This window comes from Pagrus pagrus (genome assembly GCF_965226575.1).
Source record: "Pagrus pagrus genome assembly, contig: HAP1_SCAFFOLD_77, whole genome shotgun sequence".
Lineage (NCBI taxonomy): Eukaryota > Metazoa > Chordata > Actinopteri > Spariformes > Sparidae > Pagrus > Pagrus pagrus.
Window position 1 is genome coordinate 109086 of NW_028175386.1, and position 16824 is coordinate 125909.

Here is a 16824-nt window from a genome sequence, read left to right on the forward strand (position 1 = left end):
AAAAACAGGCTGCTCTCGCTCTGAAACGCTCATTTTTCACATAAGCCACTTTTCAGCCTTAGGCGACTGTGCAGTGCTAAAACAGGCTCCTATCGCTCTGAAACGCTCATTTTTGACATAAGCCACTTTTCACCCTTAATGAGTGAAATTCCAGGTAAAAACTCCTTTGCCGTGAAGAAGATCCAAATTCAACCAGTTCAGGCTAGTAAACCTGTTTGAAAGACCTTTTTTCAGTGAAATGCAGCTTAGTGCAAAAACAGGCTGCTCTCGCTCTGAAACGCTCATTTTTCACATAAGCCACTTTTCAGGGCTAAAACAGCCTCCAATCGCTCTGAAACGCTCATTTTTGACATAAGCCACTTTTCACCTTTAATGAATGAAATTCCAGGTAAAAACTCCTTTGCCATGAAGAAGATCCAAATTCAACCAGTTCAGGCTAGTAAACCTGTTTGAAAGACCTTTTTTCAGTGAAATGCAGCTTAGTGCAAAAACAGGCTGCTCTCGCTCTGAAACGCTCATTTTTCACATAAGCCACTTTTCAGCGCTAAAACAGCCTCCTATCGCTCTGAAACGCTCATTTTTGACATAAGCCACTTTACAGCCTTAATGAATGAAATTCCAGGTAAAAACTCCTTTGCCATGAAGAAGATCCAAATTCAACCAGTTCAGGCTAGTAAACCTGTTTGAAAGACCTTTTTTCAGTGAAATGCAGCTTAGTGCAAAAACAGGCTGCTCTCGCTCTGAAACGCTCATTTTTCACATAAGCCACTTTTCAGCGCTAAAACAGCCTCCAATCGCTCTGAAACGCTCATTTTTGACATAAGCCACTTTTCACCTTTAATGAATGAAATTCCAGGTAAAAACTCCTTTGCCATGAAGAAGATCCAAATTCAACCAGTTCAGGCTAGTAAACCTGTTTGAAAGACCTTTTTTCAGTGAAATGCAGCTTAGTGCAAAAACAGGCTGCTCTCGCTCTGAAACGCTCATTTTTCACATAAGCCACTTTTCAGCCTTAGGAGACTGTACAGTGCTAAAACAGCCTCCTATCGCTCTGAAACGCTCATTTTTGACATAACCCACTTTTCAGCCTTAATGAATTAAATTCCAGGTAAAAACTCCTTTGCCATGAAGAAGATCCAAATTCAACAAGTTCAGGCTAGTAAACCTGTTTGAAAGACCTTTTTTCAGTGAAATGCAGCTTAGTGCAAAATCAGGCTGCTCTCGCTCTGAAACGCTCATTTTTCACATAAGCCACTTTTCAGCGCTAAAACAGCCTCCAATCGCTCTGAAACGCTCATTTTTGACATAAGCCACTTTTCAGCCTTAAAGAATGAAATTCCAGGTAAAAACTCCTTTGCCATGAAGAAGATCCAAATTCAACCAGTTCAGGCTAGTAAACCTGTTTGAAAGACCTTTTTTCAGTGAAATGCAGCTTAGTGCAAAAACAGGCTGCTCTCGCTCTGAAACGCTCATTTTTCACATAAGCCACTTTTCAGCCTTAGGCGACTGTACAGTGCAAAAACAGGCTGCTCTCGCTCTGAAACGCTCATTTTTCACATAAGCCACTTTTCAGCCTTAGGCGACTGTACAGTGCTAAAACAGCCTCCTATCGCTCTGAAACGCTCATTTTTGACATAACCCACTTTTCAGCCTTAATGAATTAAATTCCAGGTAAAAACTCATTTGCCATGAAGAAGATCCAAATTCAACCAGTTCAGGCTAGTAAACCTGTTTGAAAGACCTTTTTTCAGTGAAATGCAGCTTAGTGCAAAAACAGGCTGCTCTCGCTCTGAAACGCTCATTTTTCACATAAGCCACTTTTCAGCGCTAAAACAGCCTCCAATCGCTCTGAAACGCTCATTTTTGACATAAGCCACTTTTCACCTTTAATGAATGAAATTCCAGGTAAAAACTCCTTTGCCATGAAGAAGATCCAAATTCAACCAGTTCAGGCTAGTAAACCTGTTTGAAAGACCTTTTTTCAGTGAAATGCAGCTTAGTGCAAAAACAGGCTGCTCTCGCTCTGAAACGCTCATTTTTCACATAAGCCACTTTTCAGCCTTAGGCGACTGTACAGTGCTAAAACAGCCTCCTATCGCTCTGAAACGCTCATTTTTGACATAAGCCACTTTTCAGCCTTAATGAATGAAATTCCAGGTAAAAACTCATTTGCCATGAAGAAGATCCAAATTCAACCAGTTCAGGCTAGTAAACCTGTTTGAAAGACCTTTTTTCAGTGAAATGCAGCTTAGTGCAAAAACAGGCTGCTCTCGCTCTGAAACGCTCATTTTTCACATAAGCCACTTTTCAGCGCTAAAACAGCCTCCAATCGCTCTGAAACGCTCATTTTTGACATAAGCCACTTTTCAGCCTTAATGAATTAAAGTCCAGGTAAAAACTCCTTTGCCATGAAGAAGATCCAAATTCAACCAGTTCAGGCTTGTAAACCTGTTTGAAAGACCTTTTTTCAGTGAAATGCAGCTTAGTGCAAAAACAGGCTGCTCTCGCTCTGAAACGCTCATTTTTCACATAAGCCACTTTTCAGCCTTATAGGCGACTGCACAGTGCAAAAACAGCCTCCTCTCGCTCTGAAACGCTCATTTTTCACATAAGCCACTTTTCAGCCTTAGGCGACTGTACAGTGCTAAAACAGCCTCCTATCGCTCTGAAACGCTCATTTTTGACATAAGCCACTTTTCAGCCTTAATGAATGAAATTCCAGGTAAAAACTCATTTGCCATGAAGAAGATCCAAATTCAACCAGTTCAGGCTAGTAAACCTGTTTGAAAGACCTTTTTTCAGTGAAATGCAGCTTAGTGCAAAAACAGGCTGCTCTCGCTCTGAAACGCTCATTTTTCACATAAGCCACTTTTCAGCGCTAAAACAGCCTCCAATCGCTCTGAAACGCTCATTTTTGACATAAGCCACTTTTCACCTTTAATGAATGAAATTCCAGGTAAAAACTCCTTTGCCATGAAGAAGATCCAAATTCAACCAGTTCAGGCTAGTAAACCTGTTTGAAAGACCTTTTTTCAGTGAAATGCAGCTTAGTGCAAAAACAGCCTCCTCTCGCTCTGAAACGGTCATTTTTCACATAAGCCACTTTTCAGCCTTAGGCGACTGTACAGTGCTAAAACAGCCTGCTATCGCTCTGAAACGCTCATTTTTGACATAACCCACTTTTCAGCCTTAATGAATTAAATTCCAGGTAAAAACTCATTTGCCATGAAGAAGATCCAAATTCAACCAGTTCAGGCTAGTAAACCTGTTTGAAAGACCTTTTTTCAGTGAAATGCAGCTTAGTGCAAAAACAGGCTGCTCTCGCTCTGAAACGCTCATTTTTCACAAAAGCCACTTTTCAGCGCTAAAACAGCCTCCAATCGCTCTGAAACGCTCATTTTTGACATAAGCCACTTTTCACCTTTAATGAATGAAATTCCAGGTAAAAACTCCTTTGCCATGAAGAAGATCCAAATTCAACCAGTTCAGGCTAGTAAACCTGTTTGAAAGACCTTTTTTCAGTGAAATGCAGCTTAGTGCAAAAACAGGCTGCTCTCGCTCTGAAACGCTCATTTTTCACATAAGCCACTTTTCAGCCTTAGGCGACTGTGCAGTGCTAAAACAGGCTCCTATCGCTCTGAAACGCTCATTTTTGACATAAGCCACTTTTCACCCTTAATGAGTGAAATTCCAGGTAAAAACTCCTTTGCCGTGAAGAAGATCCAAATTCAACCAGTTCAGGCTAGTAAACCTGTTTGAAAGACCTTTTTTCAGTGAAATGCAGCTTAGTGCAAAAACAGGCTGCTCTCGCTCTGAAACGCTCATTTTTCACATAAGCCACTTTTCAGCCTTAGGAGACTGTACAGTGCTAAAACAGCCTCCTATCGCTCTGAAACGCTCATTTTTGACATAACCCACTTTTCAGCCTTAATGAATTAAATTCCAGGTAAAAACTCCTTTGCCATGAAGAAGATCCAAATTCAACAAGTTCAGGCTAGTAAACCTGTTTGAAAGACCTTTTTTCAGTGAAATGCAGCTTAGTGCAAAATCAGGCTGCTCTCGCTCTGAAACGCTCATTTTTCACATAAGCCACTTTTCAGCGCTAAAACAGCCTCCAATCGCTCTGAAACGCTCATTTTTGACATAAGCCACTTTTCAGCCTTAAAGAATGAAATTCCAGGTAAAAACTCCTTTGCCATGAAGAAGATCCAAATTCAACCAGTTCAGGCTAGTAAACCTGTTTGAAAGACCTTTTTTCAGTGAAATGCAGCTTAGTGCAAAAACAGGCTGCTCTCGCTCTGAAACGCTCATTTTTCACATAAGCCACTTTTCAGCCTTAGGCGACTGTACAGTGCAAAAACAGGCTGCTCTCGCTCTGAAACGCTCATTTTTCACATAAGCCACTTTTCAGCCTTAGGCGACTGTACAGTGCTAAAACAGCCTCCTATCGCTCTGAAACGCTCATTTTTGACATAACCCACTTTTCAGCCTTAATGAATTAAATTCCAGGTAAAAACTCATTTGCCATGAAGAAGATCCAAATTCAACCAGTTCAGGCTAGTAAACCTGTTTGAAAGACCTTTTTTCAGTGAAATGCAGCTTAGTGCAAAAACAGGCTGCTCTCGCTCTGAAACGCTCATTTTTCACATAAGCCACTTTTCAGCGCTAAAACAGCCTCCAATCGCTCTGAAACGCTCATTTTTGACATAAGCCACTTTTCACCTTTAATGAATGAAATTCCAGGTAAAAACTCCTTTGCCATGAAGAAGATCCAAATTCAACCAGTTCAGGCTAGTAAACCTGTTTGAAAGACCTTTTTTCAGTGAAATGCAGCTTAGTGCAAAAACAGGCTGCTCTCGCTCTGAAACGCTCATTTTTCACATAAGCCACTTTTCAGCCTTAGGCGACTGTACAGTGCTAAAACAGCCTCCTATCGCTCTGAAACGCTCATTTTTGACATAAGCCACTTTTCAGCCTTAATGAATGAAATTCCAGGTAAAAACTCATTTGCCATGAAGAAGATCCAAATTCAACCAGTTCAGGCTAGTAAACCTGTTTGAAAGACCTTTTTTCAGTGAAATGCAGCTTAGTGCAAAAACAGGCTGCTCTCGCTCTGAAACGCTCATTTTTCACATAAGCCACTTTTCAGCGCTAAAACAGCCTCCAATCGCTCTGAAACGCTCATTTTTGACATAAGCCACTTTTCAGCCTTAATGAATTAAAGTCCAGGTAAAAACTCCTTTGCCATGAAGAAGATCCAAATTCAACCAGTTCAGGCTTGTAAACCTGTTTGAAAGACCTTTTTTCAGTGAAATGCAGCTTAGTGCAAAAACAGGCTGCTCTCGCTCTGAAACGCTCATTTTTCACATAAGCCACTTTTCAGCCTTATAGGCGACTGCACAGTGCAAAAACAGCCTCCTCTCGCTCTGAAACGCTCATTTTTCACATAAGCCACTTTTCAGCCTTAGGCGACTGTACAGTGCTAAAACAGCCTCCTATCGCTCTGAAACGCTCATTTTTGACATAAGCCACTTTTCAGCCTTAATGAATGAAATTCCAGGTAAAAACTCATTTGCCATGAAGAAGATCCAAATTCAACCAGTTCAGGCTAGTAAACCTGTTTGAAAGACCTTTTTTCAGTGAAATGCAGCTTAGTGCAAAAACAGGCTGCTCTCGCTCTGAAACGCTCATTTTTCACATAAGCCACTTTTCAGCGCTAAAACAGCCTCCAATCGCTCTGAAACGCTCATTTTTGACATAAGCCACTTTTCACCTTTAATGAATGAAATTCCAGGTAAAAACTCCTTTGCCATGAAGAAGATCCAAATTCAACCAGTTCAGGCTAGTAAACCTGTTTGAAAGACCTTTTTTCAGTGAAATGCAGCTTAGTGCAAAAACAGCCTCCTCTCGCTCTGAAACGGTCATTTTTCACATAAGCCACTTTTCAGCCTTAGGCGACTGTACAGTGCTAAAACAGCCTGCTATCGCTCTGAAACGCTCATTTTTGACATAACCCACTTTTCAGCCTTAATGAATTAAATTCCAGGTAAAAACTCATTTGCCATGAAGAAGATCCAAATTCAACCAGTTCAGGCTAGTAAACCTGTTTGAAAGACCTTTTTTCAGTGAAATGCAGCTTAGTGCAAAAACAGGCTGCTCTCGCTCTGAAACGCTCATTTTTCACAAAAGCCACTTTTCAGCGCTAAAACAGCCTCCAATCGCTCTGAAACGCTCATTTTTGACATAAGCCACTTTTCACCTTTAATGAATGAAATTCCAGGTAAAAACTCCTTTGCCATGAAGAAGATCCAAATTCAACCAGTTCAGGCTAGTAAACCTGTTTGAAAGACCTTTTTTCAGTGAAATGCAGCTTAGTGCAAAAACAGGCTGCTCTCGCTCTGAAACGCTCATTTTTCACATAAGCCACTTTTCAGCCTTAGGCGACTGTGCAGTGCTAAAACAGGCTCCTATCGCTCTGAAACGCTCATTTTTGACATAAGCCACTTTTCACCCTTAATGAGTGAAATTCCAGGTAAAAACTCCTTTGCCGTGAAGAAGATCCAAATTCAACCAGTTCAGGCTAGTAAACCTGTTTGAAAGACCTTTTTTCAGTGAAATGCAGCTTAGTGCAAAAACAGGCTGCTCTCGCTCTGAAACGCTCATTTTTCACATAAGCCACTTTTCAGGGCTAAAACAGCCTCCAATCGCTCTGAAACGCTCATTTTTGACATAAGCCACTTTTCACCTTTAATGAATGAAATTCCAGGTAAAAACTCCTTTGCCATGAAGAAGATCCAAATTCAACCAGTTCAGGCTAGTAAACCTGTTTGAAAGACCTTTTTTCAGTGAAATGCAGCTTAGTGCAAAAACAGGCTGCTCTCGCTCTGAAACGCTCATTTTTCACATAAGCCACTTTTCAGCGCTAAAACAGCCTCCTATCGCTCTGAAACGCTCATTTTTGACATAAGCCACTTTACAGCCTTAATGAATGAAATTCCAGGTAAAAACTCCTTTGCCATGAAGAAGATCCAAATTCAACCAGTTCAGGCTAGTAAACCTGTTTGAAAGACCTTTTTTCAGTGAAATGCAGCTTAGTGCAAAAACAGGCTGCTCTCGCTCTGAAACGCTCATTTTTCACATAAGCCACTTTTCAGCGCTAAAACAGCCTCCAATCGCTCTGAAACGCTCATTTTTGACATAAGCCACTTTTCACCTTTAATGAATGAAATTCCAGGTAAAAACTCCTTTGCCATGAAGAAGATCCAAATTCAACCAGTTCAGGCTAGTAAACCTGTTTGAAAGACCTTTTTTCAGTGAAATGCAGCTTAGTGCAAAAACAGGCTGCTCTCGCTCTGAAACGCTCATTTTTCACATAAGCCACTTTTCAGCCTTAGGAGACTGTACAGTGCTAAAACAGCCTCCTATCGCTCTGAAACGCTCATTTTTGACATAACCCACTTTTCAGCCTTAATGAATTAAATTCCAGGTAAAAACTCCTTTGCCATGAAGAAGATCCAAATTCAACAAGTTCAGGCTAGTAAACCTGTTTGAAAGACCTTTTTTCAGTGAAATGCAGCTTAGTGCAAAATCAGGCTGCTCTCGCTCTGAAACGCTCATTTTTCACATAAGCCACTTTTCAGCGCTAAAACAGCCTCCAATCGCTCTGAAACGCTCATTTTTGACATAAGCCACTTTTCAGCCTTAAAGAATGAAATTCCAGGTAAAAACTCCTTTGCCATGAAGAAGATCCAAATTCAACCAGTTCAGGCTAGTAAACCTGTTTGAAAGACCTTTTTTCAGTGAAATGCAGCTTAGTGCAAAAACAGGCTGCTCTCGCTCTGAAACGCTCATTTTTCACATAAGCCACTTTTCAGCCTTAGGCGACTGTACAGTGCAAAAACAGGCTGCTCTCGCTCTGAAACGCTCATTTTTCACATAAGCCACTTTTCAGCCTTAGGCGACTGTACAGTGCTAAAACAGCCTCCTATCGCTCTGAAACGCTCATTTTTGACATAACCCACTTTTCAGCCTTAATGAATTAAATTCCAGGTAAAAACTCATTTGCCATGAAGAAGATCCAAATTCAACCAGTTCAGGCTAGTAAACCTGTTTGAAAGACCTTTTTTCAGTGAAATGCAGCTTAGTGCAAAAACAGGCTGCTCTCGCTCTGAAACGCTCATTTTTCACATAAGCCACTTTTCAGCGCTAAAACAGCCTCCAATCGCTCTGAAACGCTCATTTTTGACATAAGCCACTTTTCACCTTTAATGAATGAAATTCCAGGTAAAAACTCCTTTGCCATGAAGAAGATCCAAATTCAACCAGTTCAGGCTAGTAAACCTGTTTGAAAGACCTTTTTTCAGTGAAATGCAGCTTAGTGCAAAAACAGGCTGCTCTCGCTCTGAAACGCTCATTTTTCACATAAGCCACTTTTCAGCCTTAGGCGACTGTACAGTGCTAAAACAGCCTCCTATCGCTCTGAAACGCTCATTTTTGACATAAGCCACTTTTCAGCCTTAATGAATGAAATTCCAGGTAAAAACTCATTTGCCATGAAGAAGATCCAAATTCAACCAGTTCAGGCTAGTAAACCTGTTTGAAAGACCTTTTTTCAGTGAAATGCAGCTTAGTGCAAAAACAGGCTGCTCTCGCTCTGAAACGCTCATTTTTCACATAAGCCACTTTTCAGCGCTAAAACAGCCTCCAATCGCTCTGAAACGCTCATTTTTGACATAAGCCACTTTTCAGCCTTAATGAATTAAAGTCCAGGTAAAAACTCCTTTGCCATGAAGAAGATCCAAATTCAACCAGTTCAGGCTTGTAAACCTGTTTGAAAGACCTTTTTTCAGTGAAATGCAGCTTAGTGCAAAAACAGGCTGCTCTCGCTCTGAAACGCTCATTTTTCACATAAGCCACTTTTCAGCCTTATAGGCGACTGCACAGTGCAAAAACAGCCTCCTCTCGCTCTGAAACGCTCATTTTTCACATAAGCCACTTTTCAGCCTTAGGCGACTGTACAGTGCTAAAACAGCCTCCTATCGCTCTGAAACGCTCATTTTTGACATAAGCCACTTTTCAGCCTTAATGAATGAAATTCCAGGTAAAAACTCATTTGCCATGAAGAAGATCCAAATTCAACCAGTTCAGGCTAGTAAACCTGTTTGAAAGACCTTTTTTCAGTGAAATGCAGCTTAGTGCAAAAACAGGCTGCTCTCGCTCTGAAACGCTCATTTTTCACATAAGCCACTTTTCAGCGCTAAAACAGCCTCCAATCGCTCTGAAACGCTCATTTTTGACATAAGCCACTTTTCACCTTTAATGAATGAAATTCCAGGTAAAAACTCCTTTGCCATGAAGAAGATCCAAATTCAACCAGTTCAGGCTAGTAAACCTGTTTGAAAGACCTTTTTTCAGTGAAATGCAGCTTAGTGCAAAAACAGCCTCCTCTCGCTCTGAAACGGTCATTTTTCACATAAGCCACTTTTCAGCCTTAGGCGACTGTACAGTGCTAAAACAGCCTGCTATCGCTCTGAAACGCTCATTTTTGACATAACCCACTTTTCAGCCTTAATGAATTAAATTCCAGGTAAAAACTCATTTGCCATGAAGAAGATCCAAATTCAACCAGTTCAGGCTAGTAAACCTGTTTGAAAGACCTTTTTTCAGTGAAATGCAGCTTAGTGCAAAAACAGGCTGCTCTCGCTCTGAAACGCTCATTTTTCACAAAAGCCACTTTTCAGCGCTAAAACAGCCTCCAATCGCTCTGAAACGCTCATTTTTGACATAAGCCACTTTTCACCTTTAATGAATGAAATTCCAGGTAAAAACTCCTTTGCCATGAAGAAGATCCAAATTCAACCAGTTCAGGCTAGTAAACCTGTTTGAAAGACCTTTTTTCAGTGAAATGCAGCTTAGTGCAAAAACAGGCTGCTCTCGCTCTGAAACGCTCATTTTTCACATAAGCCACTTTTCAGCCTTAGGCGACTGTGCAGTGCTAAAACAGGCTCCTATCGCTCTGAAACGCTCATTTTTGACATAAGCCACTTTTCACCCTTAATGAGTGAAATTCCAGGTAAAAACTCCTTTGCCGTGAAGAAGATCCAAATTCAACCAGTTCAGGCTAGTAAACCTGTTTGAAAGACCTTTTTTCAGTGAAATGCAGCTTAGTGCAAAAACAGGCTGCTCTCGCTCTGAAACGCTCATTTTTCACATAAGCCACTTTTCAGGGCTAAAACAGCCTCCAATCGCTCTGAAACGCTCATTTTTGACATAAGCCACTTTTCACCTTTAATGAATGAAATTCCAGGTAAAAACTCCTTTGCCATGAAGAAGATCCAAATTCAACCAGTTCAGGCTAGTAAACCTGTTTGAAAGACCTTTTTTCAGTGAAATGCAGCTTAGTGCAAAAACAGGCTGCTCTCGCTCTGAAACGCTCATTTTTCACATAAGCCACTTTTCAGCGCTAAAACAGCCTCCTATCGCTCTGAAACGCTCATTTTTGACATAAGCCACTTTACAGCCTTAATGAATGAAATTCCAGGTAAAAACTCCTTTGCCATGAAGAAGATCCAAATTCAACCAGTTCAGGCTAGTAAACCTGTTTGAAAGACCTTTTTTCAGTGAAATGCAGCTTAGTGCAAAAACAGGCTGCTCTCGCTCTGAAACGCTCATTTTTCACATAAGCCACTTTTCAGCGCTAAAACAGCCTCCAATCGCTCTGAAACGCTCATTTTTGACATAAGCCACTTTTCACCTTTAATGAATGAAATTCCAGGTAAAAACTCCTTTGCCATGAAGAAGATCCAAATTCAACCAGTTCAGGCTAGTAAACCTGTTTGAAAGACCTTTTTTCAGTGAAATGCAGCTTAGTGCAAAAACAGGCTGCTCTCGCTCTGAAACGCTCATTTTTCACATAAGCCACTTTTCAGCCTTAGGAGACTGTACAGTGCTAAAACAGCCTCCTATCGCTCTGAAACGCTCATTTTTGACATAACCCACTTTTCAGCCTTAATGAATTAAATTCCAGGTAAAAACTCCTTTGCCATGAAGAAGATCCAAATTCAACAAGTTCAGGCTAGTAAACCTGTTTGAAAGACCTTTTTTCAGTGAAATGCAGCTTAGTGCAAAATCAGGCTGCTCTCGCTCTGAAACGCTCATTTTTCACATAAGCCACTTTTCAGCGCTAAAACAGCCTCCAATCGCTCTGAAACGCTCATTTTTGACATAAGCCACTTTTCAGCCTTAAAGAATGAAATTCCAGGTAAAAACTCCTTTGCCATGAAGAAGATCCAAATTCAACCAGTTCAGGCTAGTAAACCTGTTTGAAAGACCTTTTTTCAGTGAAATGCAGCTTAGTGCAAAAACAGGCTGCTCTCGCTCTGAAACGCTCATTTTTCACATAAGCCACTTTTCAGCCTTAGGCGACTGTACAGTGCAAAAACAGGCTGCTCTCGCTCTGAAACGCTCATTTTTCACATAAGCCACTTTTCAGCCTTAGGCGACTGTACAGTGCTAAAACAGCCTCCTATCGCTCTGAAACGCTCATTTTTGACATAACCCACTTTTCAGCCTTAATGAATTAAATTCCAGGTAAAAACTCATTTGCCATGAAGAAGATCCAAATTCAACCAGTTCAGGCTAGTAAACCTGTTTGAAAGACCTTTTTTCAGTGAAATGCAGCTTAGTGCAAAAACAGGCTGCTCTCGCTCTGAAACGCTCATTTTTCACATAAGCCACTTTTCAGCGCTAAAACAGCCTCCAATCGCTCTGAAACGCTCATTTTTGACATAAGCCACTTTTCACCTTTAATGAATGAAATTCCAGGTAAAAACTCCTTTGCCATGAAGAAGATCCAAATTCAACCAGTTCAGGCTAGTAAACCTGTTTGAAAGACCTTTTTTCAGTGAAATGCAGCTTAGTGCAAAAACAGGCTGCTCTCGCTCTGAAACGCTCATTTTTCACATAAGCCACTTTTCAGCCTTAGGCGACTGTGCAGTGCTAAAACAGGCTCCTATCGCTCTGAAACGCTCATTTTTGACATAAGCCACTTTTCACCCTTAATGAGTGAAATTCCAGGTAAAAACTCCTTTGCCGTGAAGAAGATCCAAATTCAACCAGTTCAGGCTAGTAAACCTGTTTGAAAGACCTTTTTTCAGTGAAATGCAGCTTAGTGCAAAAACAGGCTGCTCTCGCTCTGAAACGCTCATTTTTCACATAAGCCACTTTTCAGGGCTAAAACAGCCTCCAATCGCTCTGAAACGCTCATTTTTGACATAAGCCACTTTTCACCTTTAATGAATGAAATTCCAGGTAAAAACTCCTTTGCCATGAAGAAGATCCAAATTCAACCAGTTCAGGCTAGTAAACCTGTTTGAAAGACCTTTTTTCAGTGAAATGCAGCTTAGTGCAAAAACAGGCTGCTCTCGCTCTGAAACGCTCATTTTTCACATAAGCCACTTTTCAGCGCTAAAACAGCCTCCTATCGCTCTGAAACGCTCATTTTTGACATAAGCCACTTTACAGCCTTAATGAATGAAATTCCAGGTAAAAACTCCTTTGCCATGAAGAAGATCCAAATTCAACCAGTTCAGGCTAGTAAACCTGTTTGAAAGACCTTTTTTCAGTGAAATGCAGCTTAGTGCAAAAACAGGCTGCTCTCGCTCTGAAACGCTCATTTTTCACATAAGCCACTTTTCAGCGCTAAAACAGCCTCCAATCGCTCTGAAACGCTCATTTTTGACATAAGCCACTTTTCACCTTTAATGAATGAAATTCCAGGTAAAAACTCCTTTGCCATGAAGAAGATCCAAATTCAACCAGTTCAGGCTAGTAAACCTGTTTGAAAGACCTTTTTTCAGTGAAATGCAGCTTAGTGCAAAAACAGGCTGCTCTCGCTCTGAAACGCTCATTTTTCACATAAGCCACTTTTCAGCCTTAGGAGACTGTACAGTGCTAAAACAGCCTCCTATCGCTCTGAAACGCTCATTTTTGACATAACCCACTTTTCAGCCTTAATGAATTAAATTCCAGGTAAAAACTCCTTTGCCATGAAGAAGATCCAAATTCAACAAGTTCAGGCTAGTAAACCTGTTTGAAAGACCTTTTTTCAGTGAAATGCAGCTTAGTGCAAAATCAGGCTGCTCTCGCTCTGAAACGCTCATTTTTCACATAAGCCACTTTTCAGCGCTAAAACAGCCTCCAATTGCTCTGAAACGCTCATTTTTGACATAAGCCACTTTTCAGCCTTAAAGAATGAAATTCCAGGTAAAAACTCCTTTGCCATGAAGAAGATCCAAATTCAACCAGTTCAGGCTAGTAAACCTGTTTGAAAGACCTTTTTTCAGTGAAATGCAGCTTAGTGCAAAAACAGGCTGCTCTCGCTCTGAAACGCTCATTTTTCACATAAGCCACTTTTCAGCCTTAGGCGACTGTACAGTGCAAAAACAGGCTGCTCTCGCTCTGAAACGCTCATTTTTCACATAAGCCACTTTTCAGCCTTAGGCGACTGTACAGTGCTAAAACAGCCTCCTATCGCTCTGAAACGCTCATTTTTGACATAACCCACTTTTCAGCCTTAATGAATTAAATTCCAGGTAAAAACTCATTTGCCATGAAGAAGATCCAAATTCAACCAGTTCAGGCTAGTAAACCTGTTTGAAAGACCTTTTTTCAGTGAAATGCAGCTTAGTGCAAAAACAGGCTGCTCTCGCTCTGAAACGCTCATTTTTCACATAAGCCACTTTTCAGCGCTAAAACAGCCTCCAATCGCTCTGAAACGCTCATTTTTGACATAAGCCACTTTTCACCTTTAATGAATGAAATTCCAGGTAAAAACTCCTTTGCCATGAAGAAGATCCAAATTCAACCAGTTCAGGCTAGTAAACCTGTTTGAAAGACCTTTTTTCAGTGAAATGCAGCTTAGTGCAAAAACAGGCTGCTCTCGCTCTGAAACGCTCATTTTTCACATAAGCCACTTTTCAGCGCTAAAACAGCCTCCAATCGCTCTGAAACGCTCATTTTTCACATAAGCCACTTTTCAGCCTTATAGGCGACTGCACAGTGCAAAAACAGCCTCCTCTCGCTCTGAAACGCTCATTTTTCACATAAGCCACTTTTCAGCCTTAGGCGACTGTACAGTGCTAAAACAGCCTCCTATCGCTCTGAAACGCTCATTTTTGACATAAGCCACTTTTCAGCCTTAATGAATGAAATTCCAGGTAAAAACTCATTCAGGCTAGTAAACCTGTTTGAAAGACCTTTTTTCAGTGAAATGCAGCTTAGTGCAAAAACAGGCTGCTCTCGCCCTGAAACGCTCATTTTTCACATAAGCCACTTTTCAGCGCTAAAACAGCCTCCTATCGCTCTGAAACGCTCATTTTTGACATAAGCCACTTTTCACCCTTAATGAATGAAATTCCAGGTAAAAACTCCTTTGCCATGAAGAAGATCCAAATTCAACCAGTTCAGGCTAGTAAACCTGTTTGAAAGACCTTTTTTCAGTGAAATGCAGCTTAGTGCAAAAACAGGCTGCTCTCGCTCTGAAACGCTCATTTTTCACATAAGCCACTTTTCACCCTTAATGAATGAAATTCCAGGTAAAAACTCCTTTGCCATGAAGAAGATACAAATTCAACCAGTTCAGGCTAGTAAACCTCTTTGAAAGACCTTTTTTCAGTGAAATGCAGCTTAGGCGACTGTACAGTGCTAAAACAGCCTCCTATCGATCTGAAACGCTCATTTTTCACATAAGCCACTTTTCACCCTTAATGAATGAAATTCCAGGTAAAAACTCCTTTGCCATGAAGAAGATCCAAATTCAACCAGTTCAGGCTAGTAAACCTGTTTGAAAGACCTTTTTTCAGTGAAATGCAGCTTAGGCGACTGTACAGTGCTAAAACAGCCTCCTATTGCTCTGAAACGCTCATTTTTGACATAACCCACTTTTCAGCCTTAATGAATTAAATTCCAGGTAAAAACTCCTTTGCCATGAAGAAGATCCAAATTCAACCAGTTCAGGCTAGTAAACCTGTTTGAAAGACCTTTTTTCAGTGAAATGCAGCTTAGTGCAAAAACAGGCTGCTCTCGCTCTGAAACGCTCATTTTTCACATAAGCCACTTTTCAGCCTTAGGCGACTGTACAGTGCTAAAACAGCCTCCTATCGCTCTGAAACGCTTATTTTTGACATAAGCCACTTTTCACCCTTAATGAATGAAATTCCAGGTAAAAACTCCTTTGCCATGAAGAAGATCCAAATTCAACCAGTTCAGGCTAGAAAACCTGTTTGAAAGACCTTTTTTCAGTGAAATGCAGCTTAGGCGACTGTACAGTGCTAAAACAGGCTCCTCTCGCTCTGAAACGCTCATTTTTTACATAAGCCACTTTTCACCCTTAATGAATTAAATTCCAGGTAAAAACTCCTTTGCCATGAAGAAGATCCAAATTGTCGGGGTTCGATACTTTGAAACGCTGGTTTGGAAAGATGATGGCCCAGTCGGCAAACTTTAGTTTGGTGATTTTCTTTTTATTACACCAACAACCCAAAGACAAAAATACCCACAGGTGGCAAAGCAACAAAAAAAACGCAGGAATATTTACAATATGACAGAGTAAAAAAAATATTTACAAGGAACAGGCAGCAACTGTCATCCACATGCCACTCAGCCGAATCCTTCCTTCAAGTGAGCCGAGCTCTCTTTAAATACCCCCTTGGCCCCTCCCCCGGGCAAACCAATTAACAAAACACAGGGGTTAAGAAACATAAACTGGGAAACAACCCAGATAGCAAAATTCTTTTGGCCCATATCTGGCCCACACCTGACATGTTCATCCGGTCCACATACCGCATGGAATGATGTCACTTGGGAGGTCCGCTCCTGTTTGCCAAAAGTGGGCCACAACCAAGCCATCACAATGCCAGATGTCAACCAAAAACAGGCCAAATAAACCAGCAATCAACCGAATGTGGGCCACTGTACACTTTTATTCTGGCCCAAGTACGGCATGGGAAGATGGCACAAGGGTGGTCCACAGTTGTTTGCCAGAAGTGGGCCACAACCAAACCAACACAGTGCCAAATGTCAGCCGACACGCAATAAACCAGCACTCACCCAAATGTGGGCCACCACTGTACATTTTTATTCTGGCCCACATCCCACATGGAATGATGGCACATGAGTGGTCCACAGCTGTTTGCTAGAAGTGGGCCACAACCAAACCAACACAGTGCCAAATGTCAGCCATGACCAAATAAACCAGCACTCACCCAAATGTGGGCCACCACTGTACATTTTTATTCTGGCCCATATACCACTTGGAATGATGGCACAAATGTGGTCCACAGTTGTTTGCCAGAAGTGGGCCACAACCAAACCAACACAGTGCCAAGTGTCAGCCAAAAATAGACCAAATAAACCAGCACTCACCCAAATTTGGGCCACTATGCATTTTTATTCTGACCCACCTACCACATGGAATGACATGAGTGGTCCACACTTGTTTCTCACATATGACCCACAGCCTAGTCATAATGCTACATATTAACCAAGAGCTGAATACATCAGAACTGGTTTACAGTCTATGATCTTGTCTAGCCTGTACACATTGGAGTCACAACCAAACCATGACAAAGTTCTATGTCAAATATGAACACATCATATAAATAAACCAGAACTGGTCTGAATTTGTGGCTACTGTACATGTCATTATGGTACCTCCAGATACTGTGTTAAATGGTGGCAATGGTCCAGTCTTGTTGGTCTCAGTCAAAGATGAAGATACCTACTGAAGAATTGAAGAAAAAACCAGACACGAGAAACAACTTCTGA